The sequence below is a fragment of the Arachis hypogaea genome, chromosome 18, assembly GCF_003086295.3.
Source record: "Arachis hypogaea cultivar Tifrunner chromosome 18, arahy.Tifrunner.gnm2.J5K5, whole genome shotgun sequence".
Lineage (NCBI taxonomy): Eukaryota > Viridiplantae > Streptophyta > Magnoliopsida > Fabales > Fabaceae > Arachis > Arachis hypogaea.
In genome coordinates this window covers 62,515,014-62,532,314 of record NC_092053.1, presented here as the reverse complement: position 1 = coordinate 62,532,314, position 17,301 = coordinate 62,515,014, and the positions used below count along the sequence as shown (strand labels likewise).

General features: G+C 40.1%; 1 non-coding gene across 1 annotated transcript; it reads right to left on the bottom strand.

The window, feature by feature from the left end:
• Nucleotides 1-323: 323 nt before the first annotated feature.
• On the bottom strand, nt 324-427 carry LOC112773998 (small nucleolar RNA R71). The gene has a single exon (XR_003188514.1). It is a non-coding gene; the product is annotated as a small nucleolar RNA R71 (small nucleolar RNA).
• Nucleotides 428-17,301: the final 16,874 nt, after the last annotated feature.

The following is a 17,301-nucleotide window of genomic DNA, read 5'->3' as shown; positions in this document are numbered from 1 at the left end:
GAAGAAGCATCTCCATTCCTGCCATTGGAGCAAACAACTTTGAGCTGAAACCACAATTAGTTTCTCTGATGCAGCAGAACTGCAAGTTTCATGGACTTCCATCTGAAGATCCTTTTCAATTCTTAACTGAATTCTTGCAGATATGTGATACTGTTAAGACTAATGGAGTAGATCCTGAAGTTTACAGGTTCATGCTTTTCCCTTTTGCTATAAGAGACAGAGCTAGATTATGGTTAGATTCTCAACCCAAAGACAGCCTGAACTCTTGGGATAAGCTGGTCACGGCTTTCTTAGCCAAGTACTTTCCTCCTCAAAAGCTGAGCAAGCTTAGAGCTGATGTTCAAACCTTCAGACAGAAAGAAGGTGAATCCCTCTATGAAGCTTGGGAAAGATACAAACAGTTGACCAAAAAGTGTCCTTCTGACATACTTTCAGAATGGACCATCCTCGATATATTCTATGATGGTTTATCTGAGCTATCAAAAATGTCACTGGACACTTCTGCAGGTGGATCCATTCACCTAAAGAAAACGCCTGCAGAAGTTCAAGAACTCATTGACATGGTTGCTACTAACCAGTTCATGTACACTTCTGAAAGGAATCCTGTGAGTAATGGGACGCCTATGAAGAAGGGAGTTCTTGAGATTGATACTCTGAGTGCCATATTGGCTCAGAACAAAATATTGACTCAGCAAGTCAATATGATTTCTCAGAGTCTGAATGGAATGCAAGCTGCATCCAACAGTACTCAAGAGGCTTCTTATGAAGAAGAAGCTTATGATCCTGAGAACCCTGCAATAGCAGAGGTGAATTATTTAGGTGAACCTTATGGAAACACCTATAACTCATCATGGAGAAATCATCCAAATTTCTCATGGAAGGATCAAAAGCCTCAACAAGGCTTTAATAATGGTAGAAGAAACAGGTTTAGCAATAGCAAGCCTTTTCCATCATCCACTCAGCAACAGACAGAGAACTCTGAACAAAATACTTCTAATTTGGCAAACTTAGTCTCTGATCTGTCTAAGGCCACTGTAAGTTTCATGAATAAAACAAGATCTTCCATTAGAAATCTGGAAGCACAAGTGGGCCAGCTGAGTAAAAGGATCACTGAAATCCCTCCTAGTACTCTCCCAAGCAATACAGAAGAGAATCCAAAAGGAGAGTGCAAGGCCATTGACATAAGCACCATGGCCGAACCTGTGAGGAGAGGAGAGGACGTGAATCCCAAGGAGGAAGACCTCCTGGGACGTCCAGTGATCAATAAGGAGCTTCCCTCTGAGGAACCAAAGGACTCTGAGGCTCATCTAGAGACCATAGAGATTCCATTGAACCTCCTTATGCCCTTCATGAGCTCTGATGAGTATTCCTCTTCTGAAGAGAATGAGGATGTTACTGAAGAGCAAACTGCCAAGTTTCTTGGTGCAATCATGAAGTTGAATGCCAAATTATTTGGCATTGATACTTGGGAAGTTGAACCTCCCTTGTTCATCAATGAACTAAGTGATCTGGATCAACTGACATTGCCTCAGAAGAGACAGGATCCTGGAAAGTTCATAATACCTTGTACCATAGGCACCATGATCTTTAAGGCCCTGTGTGACCTTGGTTCAGGAATAAACCTCATGCCCCTCTCTGTAATAGAGAAACTGGGAATCTATGGGGTGCAAGCTGCTAAAATCTCATTAGAGATGGCAGACAGTTCAAGAAAACAGGCTTATGGACAAGTAGAGGACGTGTTAGTAAAGGTTGAGGGCCTTTACATCCCTGCTGATTTCATAGTCTTGGATACTGGAAAGGAAGAGGATGAATCCATCATCCTAGGAAGACCTTTCCTGGCCACAACAAGAGCTGTGATTGATGTTGATAGAGGTGAAATAGTCCTTCAATGGAATGAGGACTCCCTTGTGTTTAAAACTCAAGGATCTCCCTCGGCAACCATGGAGAGGAAGCAGAAAAAGCTTCTCTCAAAGCAGAGTCAACCAGAGCCCCCACAGTCAAACTCTAAGTTTGGTGTTGGGAGGCCACAACCAAACTCTAAGTTTGGTGTCAAACTCCCATATCCAAACTCTAAGTTTGGTGTTGGAGAGTCTCAACAAAGCTCTGCACATCTGTGAGGCTCTATGAGAGCCCACTGTCAAGCTATTGACATTAAAGAAGCGCTTGTTGGGAGGTAACCTAATTTTTATTTATCTAACTATAATTTTCTTAATTATATGTCTCTATAGGTTCATGATCATGTGGAGTCACAAAATAAATAGAAAAATTGAAAACGGAATCAAAAACAGCAGAAGAAAAATCACACCCTGGAGGAGCATCTGTCTGGCGTTCAGCGCCAGAACAGAGCATGGTTCTGGCGCTGAACGCCCAAAATGGGCAGCTTCTGGGTGCTGAACGCCAGAACAGGCATGGTTCTGGCGTTCAACGCCAGAAATGGCACACAAATGGGCGTTGAACGCCCAAAATGGCCACCAACCTGGCGCTGAACGCCCAGAGTTGTGTGCAAGGGCATTTTACATGCCTAAATTGGTACAGGGATGTAAATGCCTTGACACCTCAGGATCTGTGGACCCCACAGGATCATCTCAGGATCTGTGGACCCCACAGGATCCCCACCTACCCCCACTCACTTCTTTTCACCACTCTCTTTCACACAACCCCATAAACACTCTTCCCCAAAAACCCTTCACCAATCACCTCAAACTCTCTTCCCCATCACCTCTTCACCACTCACATCCATCCACTCTTCCCCATAAACCTACCTCATAAACTCCACCTACCTTCAAAAATTCAAAACCAATTTCCCACCCAAACCCACCCATATGGCCGAACCTTAACCCCCCCTCCCTTCCCTATATAAAGCCCTCCATTCTTCATCAAATTCACACAACACACCCCTCTACACCCTTCTTGGCCAAAACGCTCCCCACTCTCCCTCTCCTCCAATTCTTCTTCTTCTTCATCTATTATTTCTTTTATTGCTCGAGGGCGAGCAAAATTCTAAGTTTGGTGTGGTAAAAGCATAAGCTTTTTGTTTTTCCATTACCATTGATGGCACCTAAGACCGGAGAATCCTCTAGAAAGGGGAAAGGGAAGACAAAAGCTTCCACATCCGAGTCATGGGAGATGGAAAGGTTCATCTCCAAAGCCCATCAAGACCACTTCTATGATGTTGTGGCCAAGAAGAAGGTGATCCCCGAGGTCCCTTTCAAACTCAAAAGAAATGAGTATCTGGAGATCTGACATGAAATTCAAAGAAGAGGTTGGAAAGTTCTAACAAATCCCATCCAACAAGTCGGCATCCTAATGGTTCAAGAGTTCTATGCCAATGCATGGATCACCAAGAACCATAATCAAAGTAAGAACCCGGATCCAAAGAACTATGTTACAATGGTTCGGGGGAAATACTTAGATTTTAGTCCGGAGAATGTGAGGTTGGCATTTAACTTGCCCATGATGCAAGGAGATGCACGCCCCTACACAAGGAGAGTCAACTTTAATCAAAGGTTGGACCAAGTCCTTATGGACATATGTGTAGAAGGAGCTCAATGGAAGATTGACTCCAAAGGCAAGCTGGTTCAACTAAGAAGATTGGACCTCAAGCCTGTGGCTAGAGGATGGTTGGAGTTCATTCAATGCTCAATCATTCCCACTAGCAACCGGTCTGAAGTTACTATAGACTGGGCCATCATGATCCATAGCATCATGATTGGAGAAGAGGTGGAAGTTCATGAGATTATACCTCAAGAACTCTACAAGGTGGCTGACAAGTCCTCCACCATGGCAAGGTTAGCCTTTCCTCACCTCATTTGCCACCTATGCAATTCGGCTGGGATTGACATAGAGGAAGATATCCTCATCAAAGAGGACAAGCCCATCACTAAGAAGAAGATGGAGCAAGCAAGAGAGCCCATTCATGGAGCTCAAGAGGCGTATGAAGCTCATCACCATGAGATCCCGGAGATGCCTCAAATGCACTTTCCTCCACAAAACTATTGGGAGCAAATCAACACCTCCCTAGGAGAATTAAGTTCCAATATGGGACAACTAAGGGTGGAACATCAAGAGCACTCCATCATGCTTCATGAAATAAGAGAAGATCAAAAAGCAATGAGGGAGGAGCAACAAAGACAAGGAAGAGACATAGAAGAGCTCAAGGACATCATTGGTTCCGCAAGAAGGAAACGCCACCATCACTAAGGTGGATTCATTCCTTGTTCTTGTTTCTTCTGTTTTTTTGTTTCTATGTTATGTGCTTATCTGTGTTTGTGTCTTCATTACATGATCATTAGTAGTTAGTAACTTTGTCTTAAAAGTTATGAATGTCCTATGAATCCATCACCTCTCTTAAATGTAAAATGTTTTAATTCAAAAGAACAAGAAGTACATGAGTTTCAAATTTATCCTTGAACTTAGTTTAATTATATTGATGTGGTGACAATGCTTCTTGTTTTCTGAATGTATGCTTGAACAGTGCATATGTCTTTTGAAGTTGTTGTTTAAGAATGTTAAATATGTTGGATCTTGAAAGAATGATGACTAGGAGACATGTTATTTGATAATCTGAAAAATCATAAAAATGATTCTTGAAGCAAGAAAAAGCAGCAAAGAACAAAGCTTGCAGAAAAAAAATAGGCGAAAAAAAATAAAAAGAAAAAGAAAAAGCAAGCAGAAAAAGCCAAAAGCTCTTAAAACCAAGAGGCAAGAGCAAAAAGCCAATAACCCTTAAAACCAAAAGGCAAGGGCAATTAAAAAGGATCCCAAGGCTTTGAGCATCAGTGGATAGGAGGGCCTAAAGGAATAAAATCCTGGTCTAAGCGGCTAAACCAAGCTGTCCCTAACCATGTGCTTGTGGCGTGTAGGTGTCAAGTGAAAACTTGAGACTGAGCGGTTAAAGTCAAGGTCCAAAGCAAAAAAAGAGTGTGCTTAAGAACCCTGGACACCTCTAATTGGGGACTTTAGCAAAGCTGAGTAACAATCTGAAAAGGTTCACCCAATTATGTGTTTGTGGCATTTATGTATCCGGTGGTAATACTGGAAAACAAAGTGCTTAGGGCCACGGCCAAGACTCATAAAGAAGCTGTGTTCAAGAATCATCATACTGAACTAGGAGAATCAATAACACTATTATGGAAGTGAGATGCCAATCATTCTGAACATCAATGGATAAAGTGAGATGCCAAAACTATTCAAGAGGCAAAAAGCTATAAGTCCCGCTCATTTGATTGAAGCTATGTTTCATTGATAGTTTGGAATTTATAGTATATTCTCTTCTTTTTATCCTATTTGATTTTCAGTTGCTTGGGGACAAGCAACAATTTAAGTTTGGTGTTGTGATGAGCGGATAATTTATACGCTTTTTGACATTGTTTTTAGTATGTTTTTAGTAGGATCTAGTTACTTTTAGGGATGTTTTCATTAGTTTTTATGTTAAATTCACATTTCTGGACTTTACTATGAGTTTGTGTGTTTTTCTGTGATTTCAGGTATTTTCTGGCTGAAATTGAGGGACTTGAGCAGAAATCAGATTCAGAGGTTGAAGAAGGACTGCTGATGCTGTTGGATTCTGACCTCCCTGCACTCAAAGTAGATTTTCTGGAGCTACAGAACTCAACATGGCAGGCTTCCAATTGCGTTGGAAAGTAGACATCCAGGGCTTTCCAGCAATATATAATAGTCTATACTTTGGCCAAGAATAGACGACGTAAACTGGCGTTCAATGCCAGCTTTCTGCCCAAATCTGGCGTCCAGCGCCAGAAAAGGAGCCAAAACCAGAGTTGAACGCCCAAACTGGCACAAAAGCTGGCGTTCAACTCCACAAATGGCCTCTGCACGTGTAACACTCAAAGCTCAGCCCAAGCACACACCAAGTGGGCCCCGGAAGTAGATTTATGCATCAATTACTTACTCATGTAAACCCTAGTAGCTAGTTTATTATAAATAGGACCTTTTACTATTGTATTAGACGTCTTTTTGACCATCTTTGGATCTCTGGATTATCTTTTGATCTATTGATCACGTTTTGGGGGCTGGCCATCTCGGCCATGCCTGGACCTTTCACTTATGTATTTTCACGGTAGAGTTTCTACACTCCATAGATTAAGGTGTGGAGCTCTGCTGTTCCTCAAAGATTAATGCAAAGTGCTACTGTTTTCTATTCAATTCTTCTTATTTCGCTTCTAAGATATTCATTCGCACTTCAACCTGAATGTGATGAACGTGACAATCATCATCATTCCCTATGAACGCGTGCTTGACAACCACTTCCGTTCTACCTTCGACTGAATGAGTATCTCTTAGATCTCTTAATCAGAATCTTCGTGGCGTAAGCCAGAATGATGGCGGAATTCAAGAGAATCCGGAAAGTCTAAACCTTATCTGTGGTATTCCGAGTAGGATTCAATGATTGAATGATTGTGACGAGCTTCAAACTCGCGAGTGCTGGGCGTTAGTGACAGACGCAAAAGGAGGGTGAATCCTATTCCAGCATGATCGAGAACCGACAGATGATTAGCCGTGCTGTGACAGAGCATGTGAGCATATTTTTCACTGAGAGGAGGGGATGTAGCCACTGACAACGGTGATGCCCTTGCATAAAGCCAGCCATGGAAAGGGGTAAGACTGATTGGATGAAGATAGCAGGAAAGCAGAGGTTCAGAGGAACGAAAGCATCTCTATTCGCTTATCTGAAATTTTCACCAGTGATTTACATAAGTATTTCTATCCCTATTTTATTAATTAATATTCGAAAACCACATAACTATTTTATATCCGCCTGACTGAGATTTACAAGGTGACCATAGCTTGCTTCATACCAACAATCTCCGTGGGATTCGACCCTTACTCACGTAAGGTATTACTTGACCCAGTGCACTTGCTGGTTAGTTACACGGAGTTGTGAACCATTGTCTTGGCATCATGTTTTTGGAGCCATTGCCAGGGAAAGAAAGAGCGATGAATTTTACATAATTAAAGTGTAATCACGATTCCGCGTACCAGGCATTCAGAGTATCAATCTAAAGAACTCATTTCTTCTGAGTTGTCCCATTACTCACAGGATTCCTTTTAGAAGTGTACATGAACTGATTATTTGCAACCATTTCAATGAGTTCCTGGGCTTCTGCAGGCATCTTCTTCAGATGAAGAGATCCTCCAGCAGAGTGATCCAATGACATCTTGGACAATTCAGACAGACCATTGATGAACTGAAGATTGATGGTTTAGAATTTACAATAAATTCTCGTTGGAAGTATAGTTTCTAAACCAAGCAATAATCCTTTCATACAAAAAACTTGTTTGTCACTTAAGCAAACCCAATAAAAATAAATAACCGAAGTATTTAAACCTCGAGTCGTCTCTCAAGGAGTTGCAGGGCAGTATGATTTATTATTGGTTATGGAAAATTGTATATTTTTGGATTTTTGTGATAAGGAACAAGTAATTTAAATGATGAGAAAAATAAATTAATAATAATAAAATCTCTTGACAAGGTATAAGAATTGGAATTCCTATCCTAGTTATCCTTATCAGGTGTGATAAGAATTGGGTTTTAATCCTATTTAGTTAACCCTTACTAAAGCAAAGGAAAGTCAAGTAGACTAATTAATTTGATCCTCAAGTCCTAGTCAACTCCTGTGGGAAGACTAGCTTTTAGAGCGATTCAAACCAATTAGCAAATCCAATCTCAATTAACAGCTGAGTTTGATAACTCAAGTGTTACCAATCACTTAACCAAAGCAAAGGGAGAAAATAAATCTAAATTAAATTGAAAGCATCATAAATGGAATAAGATAATCATTAATCTGAAATACCTCAATTAATATTAAATAAAATATTCGAATCTTGACATAAAAAGGTTCGTAAGCTAAATTGGAACATTAACAAGTAAAAGCATTGGAATAAACAAAAATAGAGGAGAAACATTAATTAAAGGAAAATATTGAACCTGGCGTTGAAGCAGTAATCATAAAATAAAATAAAATAAAATAAAAAGAATCCTAATCCTAAAACCTAAGAGAGAGGAGAGAACCTCTCTCTCTAAAACTACATCTAATCCTAAAAGTATGAGAGTTGTATATCGACTCTAAGTTTTTATTTGATTCCTCCATTCTCTGGCTTATATTCTGTGTTTCTGGATTCATAATTGGGACAAAAAAGGGTCCAGAAATCGCTGGAGACGTTTTCTGCAGATTCTTATATGTGGCGTCTGTCACGCGTTCGCGTAGGTCATGCGTCCGCGTCATCTGGGAGTTTTCCTTGTCACGCGTACGCGTCAGTCACGCGTACGTGTCATTTGCGTTCTGCTCAGGGCACGCGTCCGCGTCATTCACGCGTTTGCATCGATGCCCTTTTGCGCTAGGCACGCGTTCGTGTCGTCCATGCGTTCGCGTTGCTGCCCTTTTCTTCAAAACTCCATTTTTGTGCTTTCCTTCCATTTTTGTATGTTTCCTTTTCGTTCTCTAATCCATTCCTGCCTTGTGAGACATGGAAATACTTAACACACAAATCACAGCATCGAATGGTAACAAGGGATAATTAAAATTAATACTTTTAAAGCATAGGAAACATGTTTTTCATATATATCATAAAATAAGGAAGGAATAGTAAAACCATGCAATTTACATGAATAAGTGGGTGAAGGATTGAATAAATCATTTAAATTGAGCACAAAATACATCATAAAATATAGGTTTATTAACCTCCCCACACTTAAACAATAGCATGTCCTCATGCTAAATCCAAGAGAAAGGGTAAAGTTAGAATGGTGGAATCTTATGTAATGTAATTTATTCTAAATGCAATCTACCTATATGAACCATGCAATTTTACTTGTTATCCACCTATATATATATAGAGCTTACATGTGGTTAATTTGATTCATATTTTCAAGGAATTATATATGTATAGCCAAACCTAAATAATGTTAAAGCACTGTCACAATTGAGTTGGGTTAAAATATTTCATAAGCTTGCAAGACAATTAAACAATTAAGTAGAGATATATGGTGATGAGCTATTGAACCCTTACTGGATTTCGTGTTTACTCTCTAGTCACTCAGTGTTTGGGGTTAATCACTCTATTCTTTTCTATTCTTACTTTCTAAAACTTTGTTCTTCATCTAACCAATCAACAAGTATACAATGTGTACATACAAACATCATGAGGTCTTTTCAAGGTTGTAATGGGGCCAAGGTAAAGGTAGGGGTATATATATAAGGCTAAGTGAGCTATAAGTTGAATCTTTAATTAGTCTAAGGTCTCACCTAACATATACATATTCTATATAATTTATAACTTTCTTGGGGTTCCTAATTTTTTTCTTTCTTTATACATACTCATGTACCAATTTTATTTTGATTCTTACCTCACGTGCATTGATTTCTTCACTAAACTTATTATTTGGGTAATTTTGTCCCCTTATTTATCTATTTATATTATAAAAAGGATTTTTTTTTAAAGAATAACATATATCAATACACATGGTATTTTAATTCAAATTGGTTTCACATGAGCATGCTCCCAAATTTCTGACTATTTTACTAATTTAGTTATTTCCTACCAACCCATGTTCTCACATTTTCCCACACTTAGTGTGTATCACAATTTCTATCTTAAGCTAACCAAGGATTCAACTTGGGATTTTTATTTTGTTTTTCTGCTTAAGGCTAGTAATGTGGTTATAGAACAAAAAAGGGGGTCAAAAGGCTCAAGTGGGCTAACAAAGGTGATGTAGGAGGTAGGCTCATTTGGGATATGTGAGGAAAAATTCAAATGACGGCCTCAATCATATGTGGGTATGTATCTATATTCTATATTGGACATATAGATTGAAACAAAGTAAAGATTACAAGCATAGAAAATAAGTGCGAAACACACAGGAATGAAATTTATGGTTGAATATAACCATAAAATTAAGCTAAAAAACTCACAGGTTGTGTGTTCTCTGGCTCAAAAACCATATATCAGTTATGTATGTCATGCAAGTAGAAATCAAGGGTTCCCATTATTTTCAATTTGAATCTAAGGGTGGCTCTTAAAATCTTAGTATTCTTCCTTAAAAAATGGTGTAAATTAACCAATCATTTATTGCTATATATATACAGTATGTGGATTATTGTGATTCTGTTATACTAAAGTTTCTAGTTTACTCTTTTTATTTTCAATTAATCCAAGTTATCGTATGCTAAAAAGGGTAAACTAAACTAATTAATCCATATATTCTATATCACAACTTAATAAGCTAAAATTGCAACTAGAATAAACTAAATATCTAGATAAGAATATAAACCAAAGTGCAAAATACAGAAATACAGTAAAAATACAGCAAAAGAAGAAAAAATGTGCAAGTACTGGAAGACAGGATAAGATAAAAATAAAAATAAAAATAAAAATACAGAAAAATAAGCAAAATAGGATAAAAAGTGGGTCTAAAAAGTGGTTCACCAAAATAAAGTACGCCAGAGATGGAGACCTCTCCACACTTAAATAATAGCATCGTCCTCGATGCTCACTCAAGCTGGGTGCGAAGAAGTGTCATCTCCGGAAGGATGCGCTGCTGGTGACTCTGTGGTAGGTTGAGGGTCTGCAGTCTCGGTAAGTGTAGGAGGAGCTGCCTGCTGAAGCGGAGGCTCTGTTTGTAGAGGAATCTCCGGATCTACGGCCTGGATCTGGTGGGGCTCCTCATGGTGTGGTGCAACCTACTCAGGTCCTCCCTGCTCAGCCTAGGCATGTGCCTCCTCCTCATGATCATCTGCCTCCGCATCAGATGGCTCAGAAGCGGTGTCAGGCTCGAAGAGGATGTCGCTGCCGGATCGGATCATCAACTTTAGGTGCTCATAGCGGCCTAGCTGGGTGATCAGATAAGGGAAAGGTAGAGTACCTCTGACATGGATCCTGGCCATAAAATACCTGATGAAACGTGGAAGATACAGGTCCTTACCCTCCATCACACACCAGATGAGGGTGATCATAGCAGTGGGTACCTCTGTCTTATGAGTGCTCGGCATCACGTAGTTACTTAGGATCTGCTGCCAAAGCTGAGCCTCATCATTCAAATATATCAGCTTGATTCTCATAGGCATCACTGTATTCTTTCCCATGACCCATGGGGCAGTAGGATCAAGGGCTATTCTCTGCTTGACTGCATCCCAGTCAAATCTCATGTATAGCATATCCTCTTCAGCCTTTTGGTAATCGTCAGGCTGATCTGACTTAGGCTAAAGCTGGAGGATATCCTCAATAGCTTCCTCAGTGACTAAAATCTGTTTTCCTCTAAGGTGCACGGCATCCAGGGAAGTCTTGAAATAGTTACAGTAAAATTCTCTGACCCAGGATGCATTGACCTCTGTCAAGTTCCTTTCCAAGAAGAACCAACCTCTTTGTTTTATCTGTTCGGAAGTGTACTGGGTGAGTTCTTCTGGAATTTTAAGAGTTCTTTCCAGGTAGAGGTTTCTGGAAGTGGCAAACACTGGATACTTTAGCTCACAGTATCTATTTGCAAATATGACTTGATCTGTGGCAGTGAGGAGTTGGTCGGCCTTTTCCTGCGGGGTAAAATTCTTTTCCCGCCAGAAATCGTCGTGAAGGATATCCAGGATAGAGGTAGAAGATTCTCTTCTTTTCTGTTTGCCTATAGTTGCCTTGCCTTTTCCCTTACTTTTAGGATCAGACATCCTAAAAAGCAGAAGTAGCAGGATATAATTGAAGAACTAAAGCAGGAAAACAAGTAGGCAAGTAGGGTTTTATCAATGTAAGCATAAAGGCAAAAAGAGCAATAGAAGCATGAAATGAGGTAAATATATGTACATTTTGGATTGAATTCGAGTTAAAAATCTGAGAGTAAAAATCACAATCCAAAATGTAATAGAAGTGGAATTCAAGTTAATTAGGAAAAACAGTAATCATGCCTTGAGTTAGAAAGTTAAAGTAGTTAGGTAAAAACCAAAAAGAGAAGTTAGAAAGTGGAGTTGGTTAGGAGTTAAAAAGGAAGTTAAAGTGAGTGGCATGAGAATGGTTTTCCTAGTTACCAAGAAATTCACAAACTTGAAGAACAATCAACTCATATTCAAGCAAGGATTTCAGTTTATTGATGATAATTCCTATAGATAAAGTAAGTGTAAAATGAAAATGAAATCATCAATAAGCAATTTATTACTCAGGGAACCAAAAGGAATAAGAATGCTAGCCCCTGCATTCATGAATTGGTTTGGTTGTAGCCAAGTAATGCAAAATACTGAATTTTCAAACCAATACATGAATGGGGGTGGATTAAACCATAAATTTGCAAAAAATTGGGCAGCATTTCGGCTAAAATTGGATGTTCCCGGGTAGTAAACAGCAGGAAAAATCAGTTCATATGAAATTAAATAGTGCTGAAAAGATTAACAAATAGCAAGAACATTAAAGAACAGTTTAACAGCAACATCAAATATGAAGAACAACATATGAACAGAATCATCACAGCAAATTCAGAATTGCGAATCGGATAAAAACAGGTAGCAAGAACGGTGCAATTATCAGGCCTAAATCTACTAACCACATTCTAGCTACCTAACCACCTAAAATCCACTACAATCATGCATCTCTAACTATCCTGTTTTGAACAAAAATTGAAAAACTAACTAACTAATCGAAAAGAGGAATTGCAGTTTGGCGGAACCTGGTTTGTAGAGGAACAAATGTGTGGAACAGAGGGACGGTGGAAGTGTGGTGGTGGTGTTGGTGACGCGGTGGCGATGGGTGGCGGCGCGGTGGTGGTCTGAGGTGGAGGAAGGGGCGGTTTGGTGGTTGTGGTTGGATAAGGGTTAATGGGGGAGAGAGAAGGGGGGTGAGGGTTGAGGTGGTTGGGGGCTGTAGTGGTTAGTTGGAGGTCAGGGGGTGGCGCGGTGGTGGCGGCTCGGTGATGGGGTGGTGGCAGCGGTGTCGGGGTCGTAGAGGAAGGAGGGGGAAAGGAAGAGAAAGAAGAGAGGAAGAGGGGGTTTTGGCGAGGAAGGCACGGCGGTCGGGATGGCGGCGCGGCGGTCGGAGCTGGCTGGCGAGGAGTGGTGGTGGTTGGGGGATGGGAGAAGAGAGGTTGCAGAGGGGGTGGGGGGTTTTGGGTGACGCGAAATGGGTAAGGTTTCGCGTGAATGGGGTTAGTATTTTTGAATCCACGAGAACGCGTGGGGCACGCGATCGCGTGATTTGGGCGAAAAGGGGAGTGACGCGGCCACGTCGTTGACGCGATCGCGTGAATTAGATAAAAGGTAAAGGACGCGTATGCGTGAAGCACGCGAATGCGTCGCTGAAAATTGTGCTAAAGGCACAGTTCCAACGTCGTTTTGGTGCAACTCTCTGTTTCCAATAGGGTCCATAAAATCCACGCAACGCGTACGCGTCGTTCACGCTTTCGCGTTGGATGTATGTGGTGCAGGTGACGCGTTCGCGTCAGGGACGCGAACGCGTGGGACGATTTATGCTAAACACACACCAGCTGCACGATTCCAGCCCAACTTTCTGGGCGTTGGATCTTTACGCTGATTTCCAGTCGACGCCCACGCGTGGCCTGCGCGCTCGCGTAGGGTGATTTTTTTTTATGCAATTATGCAGTATGCAATATGCAGTGCTAATATGGGTGATATGAATAATTCCATGTTCAATGAAAATAGAATAAAATAAAATTTAAAAACAAACAAAATGAAATAAGATTGAAATTGAAAAAGGAACGATCATACCCTGGTGGGTTGTCTCCCACCTAGCACTTTTAGTTAAAGTCCTTAAGTTGGACATTTGATGAGCTTCCTGCTATGGTGGCTTGTGCTTGAATTCATCCAAAATTCAAACAGGTTCTCAGGTTCCCAGGGTGTTGAATGTCATAAGAGATTCCAGGATCCCAAACCTTGCTCTTATATCCGCCTTTGTCTTGATTTTTATTTTTCCATCTGGGCGGTTTGGAAGTTGCATTCTCACCAAGATGACCAAACATTTTCCAAGACCCATTCAATCGAACTCGAAACCAATCCTTACACTTCAGATTGAAGCGTGGAACCTTATTGAATCTTGCATACCAGCCTTGAGCATGAACTATTTCCCTTTTACTCTTAAAGCCGCGAAGAGCTCTAAGCTGGCCATCTGTTTCAAGTAAACCATATTCAAGTGGAAAAGTAAAGATAAAAGCTAAGGATTTTACCCACTTGAATTTAGTATTGGATGGTAATGGCCTCGGGATATGTGTTTCCAGCGGTTTTGCAAGCTCTACTCCCTCGTGTTCTTCTGTGAATTCCTCCACTTCGTTGTAAATTTCTTCAATTTCAACCACATCTTGATCCAAGTCTTCGATATCTTCCTCATCACTCAAGTCATAAGTTGGAGGTTGCGAAAAATCTACCTCCGCATCATCTTCGTATTCACTTGGGGAAGATTCTCCCATCCCAAAGAGTTCACTTGCGGATGCAAGTTCATTACTAGGAGAACTTGGTTCGGGATTATCATTATCAAGGAAACTTGCTTGTTGAGTTATGATGACAAGTCATCTTAGCCTAGTTTTACTAGTCTTTTTCTTTGTTTTTATTAGGTTTTATGCACTTTCTTGCATTGTAAGTAAGTAATTTCGAATGGAATTGCATGATTTCTTTGAATCAATCAACCACCATTTAATTGATACTAAATCATGAGGTTTAAGCTAAATTTAATTGATATTTAAATGATTTGTAAACCTTGTGAATTTGGTGATACTTTGATTGGCTGTTTTGATTACTTATAGGTGAAGAAAAGAAGAAAATAAGAAAGCGTGGCCAAAGAAGCATGGCCCAAGGAGGAGAAGAAGTGGCAAAAGAAATAAAGAGGCGTGGCACAATGAAGGAGGCAAGCAACAACACTCTACTGGGAGCATAACAAAGAACTAAGGAGGTAAGCTTGGATGCTACGCTCTCCTTAAGAGCGGAGCACAATTTGGAACCAAGAAACAACGGAGGGAAGAATGATGCTCCACTCTCCTTGAGAGCACTATCGGGCTTCACTCAAGAATAAATCCAAAAACAAAGTTTGCTAGTGAAGGCTACAAGGTTCGAACTCATGAGCAAGGGGGAGTGGAGGAGCGCTACTCACAAAGGAAATAAGCCAAAAATGGCTAAAATGCTACCCCCAAGGATCGAACAAGGCACCCTAAGGAAGCAAGGAGTAAGGCGCCACTTCCTTCACAAAGAAAAGGAGCCAGCGCATGCCTCCAACAAGTTTCGAACTTGGGACCTCACCCAAGCAAAAGCCAATGCTCCACTCCCAAGGAGAGCAGAGCGCTACTCTCTTCACTCCTTGCACAAGCTTGACACGGCCAGGGAAACTTGGAGCGCAACATGACACGGTCAGGAGGAGTTGGAGCACACAAGACACACACCAAGCCACAATGCTCTGCTCCCCACAAGAGCGGAGCGCTATCCTAAATGCCTCCCAAGCCTTGGCACGCAATAAGGAGCTCCAACACAAGCCTCAATGCTATGCTCCCACAAGAGCAGAGCACTCCACTGGGAGCAATTTCTCTTGGGCTGAAAATTCAATTAAAAATCCAATTAAATTCAAATCTTCACCAAATTAAAAAGCCCACCCAAATTCTTAAATCCAAGAATAGAAAGTGTATAAATAGAAGCTAGTTTGATTTAGTTAAGAACTTTTGGAACCTTTTTGCTTCTGAGATAATTTTCATTTTATAATTTTTAGAGTTCTTACTTTGAATTTGGATCTTGAAAAATTTGGAAGGAGAATTGATCTCTCTTCTTCCTTGTTCTTGCTTGAACACTCTTTACTTCGTATTTTGGATCTTGGGTGAAGAATTGAAGAAATTCTGTTTCAATCTCACCTTGAGATCTTCTGTTAATCTTTCTGCATATTTTTAGAAGTTTTGATTTACATTCAAAATTCTATTTACTGCTTTCACTCTTCTCTTTTCTTCTGCAATTTACTTTTCCATTTCTTTTGCAATTGTTCTCGTTGGATCAAGGAAGGATTTGAGATCTAGACTTGTTTTCTAGTCTCTTCCACTCCTGAGATCTTCAATTTCCCTTTTAATTTCTTCAATTAAGCTACATTTACTTTCTGTTTTCATTCTTCAAGCATTTTCACTTTTCTGTTTGAGATCTACTTCAATTTGATTCATCTCCTTCTCTGTTAATTGTCATTTCCCTTCTGCTTGTTCAATTTCTACAATCCCAGCTCCTAGAACCCTTTTATAATTCAAGCAATTTACCTTCCTTGTAATTTAAGATTCAGTCATTTATATTTCTTGCAATCTAAGTTTTTGCAATTTAATTTACTTGTTCTTTAAGATTTAGCACTTTTACTTTCTGTTCTTTTTAATTTACTGCAATTCTTCCTTCTCCCTTTACAATTTAAGCAATTTAGCTTCTGTCAATTACAAACTACTCAAACCAATACTTTATTCGCTTGACTAAATCAACCACTAAACTAAAATTGCTCAATCCTTCAATCCCTGTGGGATCGACCTCACTCATGTGAGTTATTATTACTTGATGTGACCCGGTACACTTGCCGGTTAGTTTTAGGTGTTTGAAAATTCGTTTTTCCACAAAAACACCGTCAAGTTTTTGGCACTGTTGCCGGGGATTGATTAGATTGACAATGATTAAGTGAAGTGGAGATCTAGATCAAGCACTTTTTATTTTCATTTTCTTTAATTTTTAACCAACACACTAACTGTTTGAATTTTTGCTTAAGCTAACTAAAACCCCACTTTAGCAATAGAGTGGGATTTTCCTGGCTTTTCTGATTCTATGCGTTTCTTGTATTTCTACTCACTGAGTAATTGACAGAAGCAATTTTCCTCTATTGATCTTTCAAGCCTGTCAACTGTTTGATACATTGTGTCAACTAATCCTCTAACTACATTTTGGCATGAGTACATTCAATCTTCATTTGGACTGTTTGTAATTGTGCAGATCATGGAGGGGAACTCAACGAATTCCAGTAATTGTGGGAGTAGTGTCCTAACCTCAGATGACAATGCAACTTATGAATTGAAGCATCCGCTCATCACCATGAATGATGTTGCTCAATGGCTTGAAACCTTCCCACAAGGAAGCATCATCGGATGAGAGGATCTAGTGATTGAAATCCTAGCCAAGTTGAAACCACCCAAGGAAATTGGTAAGCTAGAAGCAGAAGTGCGACCATCCACACAAGAGAAGGGAGCAATGGAGATTGAAGGTGTAAATGCAGTCAGGAACCAAAATCAACAGATACACCAACAACTTCAGCAACAATTGGAGCTGATGGCCAGAAAAATCGATTGGCTGCAAGTTGCTGTAGTAAATG